The sequence below is a fragment of the Falco punctatus genome (genome assembly GCF_963210335.1).
Source record: "Falco punctatus genome assembly, chromosome: 5".
Taxonomy (NCBI): domain Eukaryota; kingdom Metazoa; phylum Chordata; class Aves; order Falconiformes; family Falconidae; genus Falco; species Falco punctatus.
Genome location: NC_137584.1, coordinates 2,067,135 through 2,084,922, shown reverse-complemented (window position 1 = coordinate 2,084,922; position 17,788 = coordinate 2,067,135).

Below are 17,788 nucleotides of genomic sequence, written 5' to 3'. Positions count from 1 at the left end.
GACCCTATCTTATTTTAGGCACTGCATGTATAGTGATACTAAGAAGATAAGTGGTATTAGTGACAATAGGAACATGGATGCTGTTAAAAGCTGCTGGACTGACTGGTAGCAAGTTTTCACATTTAGTTACATATCAGTAGTCAGTTACTTACTGACTAAACCTATGTGCTTGAGTACAGGTTTTGCTGTTTTTGTAAGTGGTTAGCTTATCTGGTGCAGCTGTAATGGTAAAATTCACATGGATGCCTTTGGTGGTTGTAGATCTTTGTTGGGTGCTTTAGCATTTCTCTGAGATACATTTTTATTAATCTGTCTGTGGATGCAAGCCATTGGGCCAAATTCGGAAATAAAAGATTCTCCCTTCAAAAGCTAAGAACTGACGGCTTCTGGGATCAGACTCGGCACAGGGCTTCTTCCTCTGTAAAGCCTGAATGTGACTAACACTGCTGTAATATTTACTGACAGCAAAATAAATTCACCAGAAGGCAATCAGTTAAAAATAGAGTGATGTCATGCTCTGCCTGTCACCTCCTATCACTGAGGATGGCACAAGGCTCTTCTTTTTATGTATAAGGAAGCACCACAAGTACAAGATTTTTATTTTGAATAATCTTTCATAGACTGTAGCAAGCAGAAGAACTGAGATTAAAAAACTTTTTAAATTTTTTTTTATAATTTGGTATTTCGCCTCTGTGACCATGTTGATATTAAATATCAGTAATCAAGATCTTGGATTAATTTTTTTTCCATATAAAGTTATCTGCAAGTGTGATTATTAAAAAATGGATATGTAGTTCCTCAAAGCATAAAAACTGTATGTATTCAGCTATACAGCGTTACAAATGGGATGCATTTTTCTTGAACCAGGAACCTAAACTTTTCCAGAGAATTTAAAAATACCCAAAGAAATAAATGAGTGCCTAAGTAGGGCTCTAACAAAACAGCCCATGAGAAGAACACAGGCTATCCGAGTGAGTTCCTGTGTACCAGCATCCTGTTCTCAACAGTGGACAGCATCAAACACATCAGAGGAAAATACTGTAACTCACACAATATACCTGTGCCATAGGCTGCCACACTAGATCTCTTTAATCCTTTCACACCTCTAAGAGAGAATTTTTAAAACTACTGTGCACTTGAAAAATAAAAACTACATTTGTGACCATTCTTTGAATCTTTTGTTTCAGTTTTTCATCCCAGTTTTGATTTTCTGTTGTGTTCTTAATTTTTCAAAAATTAATTTTGGTAGTTAACTAGTATAAAAGTCTGATTGATTTATTGAAAATTCCCTTTCAAGACAGGAGAATAGGATTATCTGGTGTTAACTTGTTTTGCTCTGAAGTACTACTAAGGTTTCTCTGCTGTCTTTGCCATTCAGAATAGCAGAAATCCAAGTGTTAGTCCAGATGGGCAGGCAATCTCAGTGAAGAGTCTTTGGTTTTGTAATGGGTGCCCAACTTCAGGATTTTTGAGAGGAGGCAGGTGAGGTTTGCTACGTGATTGATGGTCTGGGAACAACCCAGAGGTCAACAGCAGAGGAAAATTAGAAGTGCCCTTATGCAGCAGCAGCATAGGTTTATATTTGATGCTGACCACATTTTCTACCACTGATGCTGTTTTCCTCTTCTCATATTATTATTCATGTTTGTTCACAGTTTATGGCAGTCTGAAGAGATACTCTAGCAAATTCATGTATAATTAGGATTCAGGGAATTGTTTTGAGTCCTCTGTCCTGATTACTCGTTTCCCAGTAAATACAATGAGAGCACTGATCCATTTGTTCCTTATCTCATCAGTGTTAGGCAGAACCAGAGAACACAGCATTAGCAAGAATTGATTATGAGCCAAGCAAAAATGACTGTCCTGCAACTTTTTGAAGACTAACTCAAGAAAGAAGGTCGTTTAGCGATCACTGTTGCCTTTCAGTGTTTTCTCATTGTCCGTTCACTTAATTTAGTTTGTTTCTGTGTTATTGGTGTCAACAATCCATCTTTTACTGGCTTCTGAAGTATCTACAAATACATGGAAGGCTTTTACTTAGTTCCAGGCTGTGATCAGTGTTACTGAACATTTGCATCTTTTCAAGGCTAGGTGGCTGCAGTGCTTTATTTACAAGGAGGTTTTGTCAGGTCCTTACGTGGATGAAGTTTATAGAGAGTGCATGGTGTTTACAGGCTCTGGCATCAGCCCAGACAGGTCACAGCCTCCTTGCCAGATAACATTCATTTCAAAGGCGTTGCATTTAAATTCTCCTGTTTGACTGTGACTTGGTATACCTGATGTCATCTTCCAAAATTTTTCTGATATATCTCTGTTAGCAGGTTGCTTTGACTTGGAAATGCACAGCAGGAGCGAGCTTATTTGAGAATGAGGCAGCCTGGTACTGGAATGAATTAATTAATTGTAGCAATTACATGTGCATTTGTACTTCATTTTTACTTCCAAGGTTCAGTTCCTCGTGCTCTTTTCTCAGTGGCAATACTAGTTGAGAGAACTGACACCCTTATTCCTTCCTGTAACCCTGGCTTCAGTTCATCCCTCTTGCCAGAGCAAGGCTGTAGGAACTCGTCACAGTGAACAACATCAAACAGCTGGTCTGATTTAGTAAAGAGAAGAAGTCTTGTAACTTTTCTAAGCTGTATCAGTTACTGATGGTTTGACTGGTCCCACAAAAAGCTACCAGAAACACAGGAGGAGAAACATAAAGCTTATGATAGGAAGAATATGGATACTTTGAACTGGTATTGCTGCCAGCTTGGTTGGTTGGTTTGTGAGAGGTTGTAGTCGTTTCGCTCCATCAGTCACAGAAATGACTGTACCGGCACCAATGAGGGGGAGGTGAACCAGCAGTCAGAAGAAACTGGGTGGAATGGAGAGGTGGCTCATCTTGGGCTGGCTTTGGTGACGTACCAGAATTAGGCAAGACAAACACCACCACTTTGGGCCTGAGAAAAATGTGACCTAACATTCATGTACTTGAAAGGTAAGAGTTATCTTAGCTGTATTGGAAGGTCTGTATTATGATGATAAAATTGTCACAGAAAGCATTGTACAAATACAAGTTGCATGTTGATAAGATGCAGTGATGACAATCATTTTGCTGGATGAACTACATATATATTGTTGCAACTTTAGACCTTTGTACCTGTTCATTGGGGTCCTTGTTATTCAACTTGCTGAGCAAGCCCAGGTAATTCCCTGTTCTCTAGTAAGGTTTTCTGTACCCAGCAGACACCTCCCATGAATTGCCTTCAAAAAGAACAGTCGTTTTCTTTAGATGCTTTGACATCATAAAACTTACTCTTGTTTAGGTGGTGGGGTTTTTTTGCTTGAGGAATCCCATCCACATGGTGAGTTGATTTAGTGTTATATCGAGTAATATTGTCTTCTGTTTGTATTTGTGTTTGTTGTAAATCAGTACCTACAAAACAATGTTAGTGAATGCTGATTCTGTTTGTAAAATTGTTGATTGTATTTAAAGGATTAATTTACTCTTGCAAATACAATTAAAGATGTCCAAAGATGAAAGCATTGCTTTTTAAACAGCAAGTTTAGTACAACTTCCACCAGATCAATGGAGTAAATTTACCCTGCACTTTACTGTCATCTGGGGAGGTGACCAAAGTGTGCACGGGTGGGACTAAGGTAAATGACGTGACTGACCTAAGGGACAGAGATGACTGAAGTACATTTGGTGACCCACCTATCTGAGATGGTGACTAAGACCTCTTCTTTCCAGTGTAGCAAAACTGGGATGCACTAGGACGCATCTAGGGATGAACATGGAAATCCTTGCTTTCTACAGTGTTTGTTACTTGATGATCTGAAATTTGACTTACGTTCCTCTTGGCAAATAAAAGTGCATATTCTGACAGCTGAAAAACATGAAATCCAGGATTTCTGAATCACCGCACCACTTAGAAGTATGTACTGTTAGTCTAATTTGTATGAAGGATACTGATAAAAGCTTCTTACATTAAATCTCTCTAATATTTTTTATCACAAAAAAAGTGAGTGATCCCGAGGTCTGATGTGGGCACAGTGTGTATGAAAGGCACAAGGAGAGAAAGAAGAACTTTTGTTTTTAATCTATGATTATTCCAGGAAACGGGACAAATTGTAAACCAAAGCAAGCTGTGAAGTAACTTAGTTGTTCTTCTGAGGTCTGATCAGATCCAGGCTGGTTTTGCCCACGCTTCCGCATCTGTTAAAAGTGTTTCTCTAAAGAAGCTGCATTAAAGTGACAAGAGGTTTTTTTCAGTGTGTTTGAGAATTTTATTTAGCTTTATCAGTTTATTGTGAAATTTTCCAATTTAACTCATGCCCTGCTGACATCTCTCTCATGCCTGACTGAATGCTTCCCTGAAAGCAGGGAACCAGGAATGCAATCAATCCTTCCATACTGGAAGCCTCAGTTTAAGATAGTAACCTGCTTCCACCTGCATATTGAAGCATACTAGTTCCTATTTTATTTATTCCGACACTGCCAGCTGCAATTCTAAAAGCAACATACAAAAATGGAATCCCTCTACTTACTGTTCCCAACAGGGATTTCTCAAACAAATCTTTGAAGACAATTCTCATTATGACATGTAATCTAGTCTTCAGTAAAGCTCTGACTTATCTCCAAATTTGGAAACAGCTGCATGTGAACAAGAGTCAACATAATAATCCCACTCCACCTCTGTGAGGAAGTTTAACTTTTACACAAAGGAAGTAAGACCCATTGGTTTTATGATATAAGGCTGCATGTGCCGTCATCTTTTTCCTTCTGAATTCTCCACCCCTTCCTGAACCTAGATAGTCTACCAATTACTTGAAATTAGACCATAGATAAAAAGTTTGTGGGCATCCTGTTCTTCCTCTAATGTTTTGGGGTTTTCTTACACTATGCCAACATGTTTCTTTACATTGTGTTTGCTGTATTTGCTCTGTATCAATCAGTATCTTTTTCTAAGTCTGTGTTATAAAAATGTACTGTGAAAGTAAGAAGTGAAACCCAAGGATATGCAACTGTCTTAAACTATAAGCACATCAGAAGGGAAAAAAAAGTCAACACGGACTAGAGTGATACTCTGTTGAGACAAATGTCTCATAGTTTTTGCTAAAAAAAATACTGATTAAAATCACTAACTTATTTTCTGGGAAAGTGACTTCTGTGTTCTTTTTGTGGAAAGCCAACAAGTATTTTAGTATCTAGCAAATCACTGAAGGCTGAGTAATGCCTTGGTCTAGGCAGAGGGTCTATTCCCAGCTGTGTTACTGACCTTCTCTCAGACCACGGAAATTGCGAACAGCAGGCCAGGAAGTTCTTAGGGTTTTCTTTTTTTTCCAAGAATGTAATGATCTATCCCTGAAAAAAATGGAAGATTGTGTTATCACTAATATCTGTGAATAATGTTTATTATTAGCAATGGATTAGTTTAATAATTGAAACTTTATTATAGTAAGTCAAAATAGCCACTAGTGAATGTGATCTTATTTTTTCCTTATGTGTCCAGATTGTAAGAAAACCTTGGTAGGAACTTTGAAGAAACCTTAGAAAAAAACTTAAGGTTTACTAATATTCTGAACCTGTTCACCAGCTCTGCGCTGGAATAGTCATTATCTGTTTCATGAACTGTAGCACATAGAAATACATAACCTATATGTGTTGGTAAAATGCTATTCTACTATAATGTAATATTCTTCCCTCCCAAAAGGATATTTATATTTTCTCTGTATATTTTTAATTCTTGTTGATGCATGAATATTTATATGGGTATGTTGCATTTTGTATACAGAAATTTCTAACTTAGTTTTATTGTCTGTGACTTGATGTATCATGGGATTGAATTTCCATGCTTCTATAAGTAGCTGCAGTTTTATTTATTCCATTTACACTTTAATTCCATCCTTCTACAATTTGCAAATTGTGTATTTACAAGCACAGTTTATGTGAAGAACTGGAGTCTCTTTTATTTACCTATGAAAAGCCAAATTTTGTGCAGAACAGGAAAGCCAAAATAACTTCAACAAACACTTCTAAAACCATTTTACATACAAGAGTAAGATAAGTCTTAAGAAGCTGGAGAAGTTACAGTATAGTTTGATAGCTTAGTGGCTTTATCAGTGTTATGCTGGGTAAGTTGCATTAGAGTCCTCATCCTATGCCTGTATTTTTATAGATCTAAAAATCTACCTGGCACACACAAGGGATGTTTTGCAAAGCTTCAAGGAATACCATACTGAGATTACATATCTTTCCTGGCTGCTTCCACGAGCCATTTTATGGATTTCAGGTTCTCTCCTTTCCAAGAAGCAAACACATCTACACTAATGGTGGAAGAGGCCTCTGTTAGGGGAAGCCACCAGACTGCAGAGCAAAGAGAATGTGAGCACAGGGTGACAACCTACAACCTTTAAGTAAAAGCCTTGAAATAAAGCAGAACATATAGCACTGTATTACCACAAGATAAAATACAGACCATGATTTGAGGAATACATTATACTAATTTAGCATTTAGTCCAAGAAAAGATGACAAACCATCATCTAACTTTTCTAAGATACGCAGTTACCAGTGGAGTTCCAGTAGTCGAGTCTTGCTGATTCAAACGCAAACTTTTCTTAGATTTGTGATTGCATTCAGGTTTTCCTGTATTTTAAATAGTAACTCTTCAGGGGCTGACCTTGAAATAGGTACCATATAAAATCTTATTGACTTCAGTAGCATTTATGCAGAACAGGATAAAAAGGAATGAAAACAATAGGAAAGAATCCAAGGCTCTAAACAAAAAATCTACATTTGAAATGTATCAAAAATTCTTAAGCTTGGGGTGTGATTCAGTGAGGGTCAGGAAAGAAATTCCTGAGGGAAAATTTTCATAACTGTCAGCTGTAACCTACTGTATGGGGTTTGGTGGTTGTTTCTACAGCTTACTCTGAAATATCCTGTGGAAGCCATTATTAGAGACACTGCTTTAGACAACACGTATTCATATTGCTGACCAAGGAAAAATAGACTTAATCTCTGCTTGCCTCATTTACCATAAAAGATGATGCTTTCTTTGATTTAGGAATAAATGAGTATGGATTATTGCAACACATTGCAGAAAAATGCCTGTTGTAACAGGAGTAACGTCCGCTACAAAGGATTTGGTCTACACCTAATGCAGTAGTACTTATTAATGTATGTAAAGAATGTCTGGGATTAGATTAGTTCGCAAAGGAGGATATAGTTAAGACAAATAATGCTGTATTGTTTTAGCTAATATTGCATTATTCCTAAATAGTATACTTTATGTACAATAACACAGAAAATGAACTACACTCTTAATACAGGTCTTCTGAGCCTTTTCATTTTTGTTTGTATATATCACCATTTACCTGAGAGCTTCAATATACACATTGTGTTGGTAGAGAATGCATTAGAGAAACAAGAAGAGGTTTCCGTGATACCAACACGTGACTACCAGTATAAGAGTTCAAATGGAAATCATTACTGAAGCTAGAGAGCCCTTTTGTGTGTCTCTTCTTTCCACAGTATCAAAAATCTGAGGGCAGCATGTGGGACACAGATGAATTTTGAACAATCACATTTACTAATTATATATAGAGATACAGTGTCTAAATATGTAAGTGTCAGGTTGCTCTGGGGGCTACTAAAATAGACCATTAAAGAGGTCCCCAAATATTTAAATTACTACCTCTATGTACTAAAAGTTCATTTTTAGATTGTATAATAAGGACATGATTAAGCTTCAAAGCTCCAGTGTTATAACACAGACTTACCAATACTCCTTGAAGGCAGAGTTCTTTATGTAAGATAAGGTATCTTTGGGGTCAAGATGCAAACTAGCACGCTTTCCTATATACATAATATAATGCAAACAAAAAACTGTTCTCAAGCATAGGTTCAGGAACTCTGTAGGTATTAACATACTTTTTGGCTAGAAAATTAACACTGAAAATGGGCAAGATTTCTTTAGTTGATAACCAGTTTGTCAGGATGACTCATGTTTTTCTAATATGGATTAAGGAATCTAATTCTCCACAGAAGGCTATAATGATGAGTGAGAACAAATGATAAATTCCATACGGACAAAACTGCTAGATCCTGTTTCCAGTAAGTTACTGACAAGAAGCCCTCTGAGCACTTTTCCGTGGGATCGGGCCTCAGCATCTAACAGCTGCCTTGAGATGAGGTTCTCTGCTGTACCTATAAGTAGCAGGAGTCAGCCTGTGTATCACTATACACGGAGTTACGTGAGAGGAGATGTCTGGTGGTGGCCTGTCGGATTTACGGCAGCCAAGCTTCTCTCACCAGGACTGCCAGTCTCTCTTCAACAGGTTGTGAGATGCGCCAGCTGCACACTGGCATAAAATCTCTTATAAGACTGTAGAAAGTGTCCCTGCAGGGCAGCTCTTTTCTTCAGCGGGGGGAAATTCACTTCTCACCCCAACAACAACTGAGATTTTTAGATTTCTGCAAGCTGCTTCTGCACTCTTTTACTCTTTGTTCAGACATTGGAGGGAGCATGAGAAGTTATGTGTTTTTCTTTAATACCCTAATCCATTTGGAAAATGTGTGTGATATCATAATGGTTAATCACTACAATGATGCAATGTTTTCTTTTTCTTACACCTCTGTGGATGTACCATAGACTGTCTTTGGGCATGGGAGAGAGAAGCAGAGCTACAGCCTGTTCATACAGGAGACAGAACATCGATCTCAGAATCTGTTCTCTCTCTCTCTCTTCCTGTGCTGAAATGAGGTGTACCAGTGATCTCCACTAGCAAACTGCAGCATACTCTGCATGGATATTCTCATAACATTAACTTTGTACAGTTCAGACTGTTGCAGATAACAGTAATAAAGCAAGGTATATTTTTCTCTTTTTGATGAATGGATGATACTGACCACTGCCTTTTTTTTTCTGTTGGTTCACATATATTTCAGGCCCTTCCATCATTTCATAATACAGGTCAGAAAATGGAGTGGAAAGTAACACTGTCATTTTTAAAACAGTAGTTACAACTTTTGCTGAAATTAAATATATGTTTTTTCAAATGTGTTTTGTCTTCCTGAGGCATAAATGAATAAGGTGCTTTTTTTGTAGTGCTGTGTATAAATTGAAAATAGAGAGTAAAAGACTTAAGTATCGTAAGCAAATGTATAAGTAAAAGCTATTATGACAAACTGCAAAAATGTGTTTCTTGTTTCCTGATAATACTTAAGCTCTGAAAGGTTTAAATGTTAATACTTTTTGCAACTTAGCATTTTATTAATTAATTCCTTGCCAGAGAAGATCATACTTACGTTTTCTTTATTGCTTTTGTAGACTGGGAGTTGAATGGCAACAATATTTGTTTTAATGCTAGTTTCAGCCAGTGTTTCTGATTTTTCAGGTTATTTCGGCTAGGAGAACCAGATGATAGCTTCAATGACTTTTCTGAAGGAATCTTGCTTACTTGAGTCCTGTTTCTTTCAAGCGATATACATAAAATCCCTTGTTTTCTGAACACAGCAGGAGACAGGAGATCGTTTCCACACTCAAGAGTTTCAGGCCCCTACCAGACAACAGTCACACACACGCGCACACATAGACACAGACATACAATTGTATGCTTCTGTTGCTTTTATGGGCAGGAGGGTCTGTTGTCAGCTATAGCTCCTGCTGTCACAAGCCAAATGTTTCATTTAATAACTTCCATAATGTGTCTCCTTCCCTGCTGCTTTTTGTCTCTTCCTCTCAGATGTACAGAGCTACCCCTCCTGACAACTCTCAGCCCTCCTGGCTTCAGACCAGATTGTTCAACTTCCACTCCAGGTTTGTCATTCTGGTGAATGATTCAAGCAATGACTGCTGTGATTACAGATATTAAAAAAAAAAAACAAAAACAAAACCAAAAAAAAACCAACCAACAAAAAAACCCAACAAAAAACAAACAACAGTATTTGTAACTGGAATGGAACTAGGTTATCACTCCTACTAAAATTAAATAGGATTTAGACTTTTTTATGCATCAGAGGTACATCTCTTGAAAGTCAGATGCAGTCTGCCTTTTAGTGTCTCTTGTGCTGTTAAGACTTGATATCTATCTGAGCAGGCAATGTGCACAAGGTGCCTGGTTGCCAGAGTGGAATGCATCATCCTGAAATTACTTTCAAGTGTCTTTTTGTGTCCTTACCAGGAGCAATCTAAGGCTGCAGTCTAATGGTGCATTGTCTCTAAAGGAGAATCCTTCTGCTAGTAGCCACCCATCAACCCCCTTGCAAGAAGGGCTCCTCTGCCTGCAAGGTAAGCCAGCTGAACTCACTGCCTGTGCAGAAGACCATTCATGTTGTTTTTTTTTTTTTAAAAAAAAGTTTTCTGTTTGAAAACACAAAGCAGCTGGTTATAAATTGGTTATATATACTACCAAATAAAACAGGTCAAGGAGCATTCTTTGGCCCTCAGGTCAGTTAGCACATGAAGTCCACATCAATACATATAAATCTTTATTACTGCTTTTTGTCCATACTGTTACATACCCACAGCTGATAAGTTACTGCAGTCACATGCAAATGCTGTTAGTAACCTATGTAAGCACTCCTCAATTTCAGTACAAGTTTGGCCAGGTTAGCCTAAAAACTGCTGAAGATACAACAGCATAGCTATGTGCTGTGATACTATTATTGCCATTTATCAGAACACAGTAAAATGAAGTGTGCTGATAAAGTAGCATTTTTTGCCTTAGGTATAATTGCGATTTCAGTACCATTTTTTCATTACAGCTACGCTAAATTGTTATGATTGGGTTGTGTTGTGGTTATTTTTGCAATCCCAACCAAGATATCTATGTCAGCAAAATATTTTAAATTTAAATAAGGACTCAGACTTGTCTGCATCCTAATCAGGTTGCATTTTCAATTTTTTTTTAGTAACATAAAGGTATGAACTGTAACAAGCAAAATCACAAGAATACAAGCTATATTTTCCACTTTGGGTTACTCAAAAGCCATACCGTCGTGTCCACATCTTAAGACACTTAGGTGGCTCTGTTAGTACAGTCCTTGCAATTTCTGTGTGTTCAATTTTACAGAACCTTAGAGGTATGAGGGTACTTTATACACTTTTTACATGGTGACAAATGCAGACACAGCTATGGAAGACCAAGAACCATCTATAACAAAGGACTTAGGGGCCTAAATGGGATTTAGAGGGAGCATAAGTAAGTCCGGATTGGTGACCCTGAAAGCCACCACTCAATTGCTGCTTAATATTTCATTCGGGTTTTTTTGCAGATACCCCTTGTTTAAAAGGGTGAGTAAGCAGCATAGCACATATGTCATCCTCAAGTACAATCATAATCCAGAAAGTGGCTGAGGGATTTTAAGACTTTGGTATCCAAGGCAGGGATGTTATGTCTCCTAATTTGTCAATGAAGAGAGAAGGACTTCTAACTGATGTGCTAGAAATCTTCATCCTACTGACTATATGAAGTATCTACATTAAACAGACTGAACAATCTCTTATATTCTAACCTTTGGGGACTAAAATTGCCTTCCTCTAGCACGCAGCATATATCAGAAATGCCAGATTCCTCTTATATCTTGGTGACTGTTCTTCATCATGCTGTTGCCATTCATCTTTTATATGCCAACGTACTGGGATTTCCATATCCTCTGATCCCTCTAAAATAAGCCTTGTTTAGGTCTTTTGGATATGGTATTAGAGGGCATATCTACAGCCTGAATCCTAAAAAAAATGATTTATTTCCTCTCCTGAAGAGAAGATCCTGAACTGGGGTTCCTCAGTAAAAGACGAGTGCTGTCTCCAAAAAAGTATTTCCTATAAGCTCTTGCAGTCGGTGTCTTCTATTGGAAACTCTAGGCTGATTTTATGGAGCCTAGATGAGTAGTGGAAGAACTGAGCATCCAAAAGCTTGTCTTGACTCTTCTTGACTATGTTAGACTAGTTGATACAAAATATGTTTCCGTATGTACTGTTTGTTGACTTAAAGAGAACTCATTAGGAGTACTCTAATTTTGAGGTTTAAGTGCCATGCGTACAGGTCTCTTTGTCCAAAATGAGCTCAACAGACTTAACCTGAACTCCAGATAAATGTTAACTGTCGATCTGTGAACCCATCAAATATTCCATTCAGGGTTAGGCTTGTTGGTGATGTTGTGTGAGGTTTGGGTTTTGGTGGTTTGTTTTTGGGGTTTTTTTTGTGGTTTTTTGTGTTTGTTTTTTTTTAATATAAAATCTCTTTGATTGTTTTGGAGTGATGAAAAGATATATATTGTGTTCTGGACTGGTGTACTTGTAAAAATCCTTGAATTACAGAAGTTCAGCTCCAAATACACACATACGTAACTTCTCCCACACATACTGAATAGAGTAGCATTTAGTATACCTAAATCTTATCTCAAGATAAGGCAAATCTTGTGCCATATGGAGTAAGCAATCTATGTAGTATTTGGTGTATAGAGCACTGTTTCTTGTTTTTCATCACAATCCAAATGGCAGAAGGTATTACAGACCACCATGCATGCAGCCTAACCAGTCGAACAAATTGTTGAGGAAGCAAGCATGGGCCCTTCAGAGAACTATGCCTCGATTTCCCATTTTTGGGGCAACTATACAGCGATCTGCTAGAGTGGCTTTTGCAGTATTCAGATAACTTCCATGGCTAGGTAACGTCAAGAATGGCAAAAGACAAAATGTACTAGTAAGCTTGGGCAAAAGGATATATTTTACAACCAGCATGCTCCCTATCCCTGCTGGCATTTTCACGACATCCAGAGTAAGCTAATTTGCATACATGTGGAAATTGCATTCACCTTCTATCACCAGTTAGTTGCTTGATGAAAAATTACATCCTATTAGAAGAACAGACTTTTGTTAGAAAACTAGCTACTCCAGATTTCAACTGTTCCTTAACTAAAGAATTAAGCACTGGAAAGTCAACCTGTGAGGGTTCAGTCATACTGTGTTAGCTGAACCTTTGGTCTGACCTAGTACAGCCATGCTTGTGTCACCAGCATGATTATGAAAGCTCTTCTCCACTGACTTAACAGCACCAGCCACGCACATGAAAATAGCAGGCTTTCAGAAAATAAGGTTTCCATCTATCTAGTGACTGTGTCAACTAGAATATCTTCTGTTTCCAGTGCACAAAAGCTGGCAAGGTGCAGGGGACTCAGACACTGAGGTGCTGGAATAAGCTGAGACCTTATATCCTGGTATCTACAGTAATCAGTATTTTGGGAATCTACCTAGCTCTTCCTGTAACAGTTTATGAATTCATTCTCTGACAACACGAAGCCATACAGGACCTTCAGTAATGCTCTAAAAAACACAGAGAACTGTTAGAACACACACTGAAAAGGCTGAAAGGCTGGTAGGATTTGCAGAAATAACTTAAAACTTAGTAAACCCAAAACCATAAGTTCACGGTGCAGCAGCCTACAATAACCGATGTCTGCAAGTGCTTTTGCATGGCAAAAAACTGGAACTCCTTGATACAGTTATGGAATCAACTATTCTCAAGGTAGTGCCTAGAACGTGAATAGACCCAGGTTAAGGAAGGCTAAAGCCAATGTGCTACACAGGCTTGTATTTCTGTCACATGGTGTGTTCCTAATGTGTGCCTGCTACCTCTTCTTGTTCTGCTAGTCTTCAGATGTTCTAACTTACAGGGCTTTATGATTAAAGAATTAAAAATCATTTTATTAAACTAGGAGAAAGGAACTACTGGTGTGCATAATTATTTTGTTTGTAATGAACATTCTAGACTCTGGCAAATTTTCTGCTAAATTAGATATTCAGGTAATTTGGATGCCATTTCAGGCTCTAGAGCTTGCCCCCGATAAGGTCCTTTGTGTAGCTACCGCTTCTTTCTTAATGGAGGGGACCTGCAGCCAGTGGCTCAAAACTTTGTGTTACTTCAGGCTTTTGAAGGCAGCACAGTGAGGTCAGCTCTGCCAGCTTTAATCGTGGAAGGGATAATAGAAAGTCCTTTGGTTCTGCAGACAAAGGTCAGTAAGTTACTTATATGAGCTCTCCCTCAGTTTCTGACATCTGCATCCTCCCTCTTATTCTTATCAGGGAGATAATTGGTTGTCTAATGGTCCCAGAATTAAAAGTGCAGAAAACATTCAGTCATTCTTTTGGCTCTTCGCTATCTCCATGCTACTTTCCCTTGTAGGAAGGACCTCAATGTACGAAAAAGCTGCAGGAAGAGTGATCTGGAGAGGCTGTGGTTCCTTAGGTACACTGGTTTTGAAAACAAAGGCATGCAAAGTGCTCTACACTGAGTCCTATGCTTTTGTTAAGAGACTGATGGTGCCAAGGCTTGCACCAGGCTCAATAAAGCATGGTATATACAAGCTCATCCATCGCAGTGGAAGCAGCACTGCAGGAGTGCGTGGTCTCTCCCTTTTCCTCCTGACCGTTTTCCCCAAGGCTGTACCCCTGCTCTTCCTTTGCCAGCCATACATGATCCCTTGCATCTGGTCAAGGAACTTCTCGTACATTGGAGCCTCCAGCCTCTCTTGCAGCAGCCACATGCTAAATGCAGCAACCACATTTTCAGAGTACTGGCAGTAAAATATGATTGCTCTGTGTTAGGAATACACCTCCTACTTCACAGAAATAAAAGCTGTGGATTGTCACATCTAACGTGCCAGACTATTTTGATTTCAACAGTTCAGAAGTGGAGAACGATTTTGTTTAAAGCAGCCTCAGGCTAAGCCATGCTCAACTGTTGTTTGAGAGTAGGGGGGATCTAAAGGAAGATGGAAGAATAGAAAAAATTGTTCATTTTCAGTGGCCAGCAGTTTACGTGCCCACAGTACTATATGGATTCCTTAGAGAGCTGTAATTTCTTGTCTAACCTCCAGTTCCTTTTTTCCTTTCTGTAAATTTTAAAGGTTGAATCTGGAGCTTTATTCAGAACAACATGCATAACAGAGGAAGCATTGCAAGGTTCAAAACAGGATCTTATGCACCCTGGTACCCATCAGAAAGCTTCCTTCCTCCTATAGGGAATGTCACCTCATCTGACTAAACCTGTTCCAAAAGAAAGAGCCAGGTCAAAGCAGTAACGTAGACAACTCCAGTGTTACAGCCGTTATATATAGTTGTTCCCTTACCTGTTTCATTTTGCCCACTGGGTTTCTCTAAGCAGGTGCTGTCATACAATTAGTGTTCGTCAGCTCCACCAATAAGCAGAAAACCCGAGGCACTTATGGGTTTTCTTCTAACCCTAGTTGCAAGGTTAGAGAATGAGATTGCAGTTATTATTTTTTCTTCCTTTTTTTAATGTTGGACCTTTATTCTGTTTGTTTGCTTTAGATGCTTGTGGTACTGCCCTGTAATCTGGAAAATGCTCAGCTGAGCAAACCGCTCAAAACTTAGTGTAGTGTTTGATATTATTCTGATTTTAATCAAAATAGTGGTGCTTGGTATACTTTCAAATGTAGCTAGGATTTGGCTGTGTTTATCTGGCTAATTTTCAGAACACTGAGGTAACACGCACCAGTACAGCACTTTAGCCGGGCAAATCAGTAAGAGGAAATGATGGGTTAAGTATGGATGAGTTGTAAAGAGCTGCTGAGAACAGAAGGTTTGCAGAAAAATTGATTGCACAGGAACAGAGATTGCTATAACTTGTGGTTATGTGGGAAACTCACCATAAATCGCCATAAGATTCAGAATCTTGCAAATCCATACTGGGATCTGAACTGAAGAAGTTTTCAATGTGGCTAGCTGAGTGATACATGATCCTGACATACTAGTGGTTAGTTAGCATTTTAGGTGTTATTCAACAACTAGAAGGGAAACCCACTCCCTAGCATGGCTGGAACCACTAGGCACTGTAGTGTTCACAGAGGTTCCAGGGACTGGAATTTTGAATTTACTTTTCCTTTATGGTGTCAGAAGGAGTAACAGAAAATTCTGTATCTATGTTTGAAAACAGTCTCAGTTTTAAGTTCAACACAGCTGTACCCTGAGGCTGAAACATGGCCATGTTTTGGCAGCAATAAAGACTGCCATATGTTGCAGTGATAAAGAAATTACACGAATGCCAATCTCTAAAGTCAGACTTATAAAAAATATCTAGGGGAGTATATTTGTAGCAATATAAGCTTTTTTATATATAGAATAAAAAAGCCTGACAAGTCTGTATTTATGGATAATGTTTCTATAACAGTCAAGCACTTTGTAAACGCTGCAAGCCACAATTCACTGTTGTTCCTGAGAGCTGTATATAATACATAAATCCATTGCATTTCCCCATTACACAGAACTGTTTGCTGTCTACCTCCCAGCTTCCAGTATCTATAGGGCAATTCCATTCTTTGATTAAGTTCTTACTTATTGACTGGCTTTTAGTGAGCACATATTGGAAATTGATAGAATCTTTTTTTTGCAGTCATTCAGTCAGGCCTCTAAATGAGAGCACAGATTTGGAGACCCTGAACGTGGCTGGCAGCAACATGACATACTCTTTCTTTTTTTAAGGTCAGTGTAGGCTGTCAATTTGTAGCTTTCATGGGTGACCTGCAATGCTTTTAAAATCATCAGTTTGTTTTAGTGCCAGCAGTATGTCAAGGATCTTTGAACACAAAAGACTGTTTGTATTCTTGATATGCATATAATAAAATCTCTTGTAGGATCTGTTTGTACAGTGTGGTAGTTCCAAACCACAGGTACTGCAATGTAATGCAGAAAGAAATATCCAATACAAAATACTGATCTCAATCATAAACCTTCTGTTTTCTATAGTAAACACTGAAGCTGCTGTTTCTCATTGCTGAAGAAGGACTTGTACTGATCCGTAAAGCTAACTGTCTGAACAGTTTCAAATTCTCTCCATTTACTAGTACCCTGAGACACATTTGTGAGATTGCTAAGAAGGTGCTGAGAACAATGGATTCCACCAGCATTTTCTTGTTTTCACCATTTATGTCCTTGAGCTCTTGAAAGAAGTTATCCAGAGATGCAATAAATTTGTTTTGAAGCAGAAGTTTTACTGCTGACTAGGTCTATTGTTTCCAGGTAAACATTTTCTTGCCCAGCAGTGATGGTAGTCTTCAAACTTCCATTTTTTGACAGTGTACCAGCTAAGTTCTGTATCCCCTGTGCCAGCAGATCCAGCTGGCTTGGCAGCAAGGACACTAATTCATTTGAGTTCTTTGTATATACCAACTTTAATACTTCCACTTCTCTTAAATTCTTAAGGTATTTTACAGCTGAGAAAAAACACTGACTGTCTCTTCCTGTAATTTTTTCAGAATGAGACAGAGATCTCTGAAGAAGGTATTAATTTCTTTTTATGGCCCTCCATCTCAGCCACAGCAGAAAATTCCTCATGTTATTCTGAAACTGACTAGTTCCAGGACAAGTTCCACCATTGGTGTCAAGGTATAAAATGTTCTTCCTGATCCATGTGTATGCTCCCCAGTCAACCTCAGCAGCTCAGCTTTACTAGCAAATGGCTGTCATATTTTCTAATATTTTTTTCAGTCATATAAGAAAGTTATTTTTTTAACAGGCAAAAGACACTGATACAACTAATGCAAGCACATCAGCTGCTGAACAACTGGTGGATTTATATAGGAGGCCACCTATAAAATATGCATAAGATGTCAACACCTGTTGCTGCTTCAGACTGTTCTCACTAACTGAATCTTGTATGTTATTGAACAGAATATTAATTTCTCCTGCAAATGGATTTGAACGATAGCATTGTGTTGCTCAACAGTCTTCTAATGATCCAGTTGGGCACAGATACATCTTTGTATTAACACTGTGC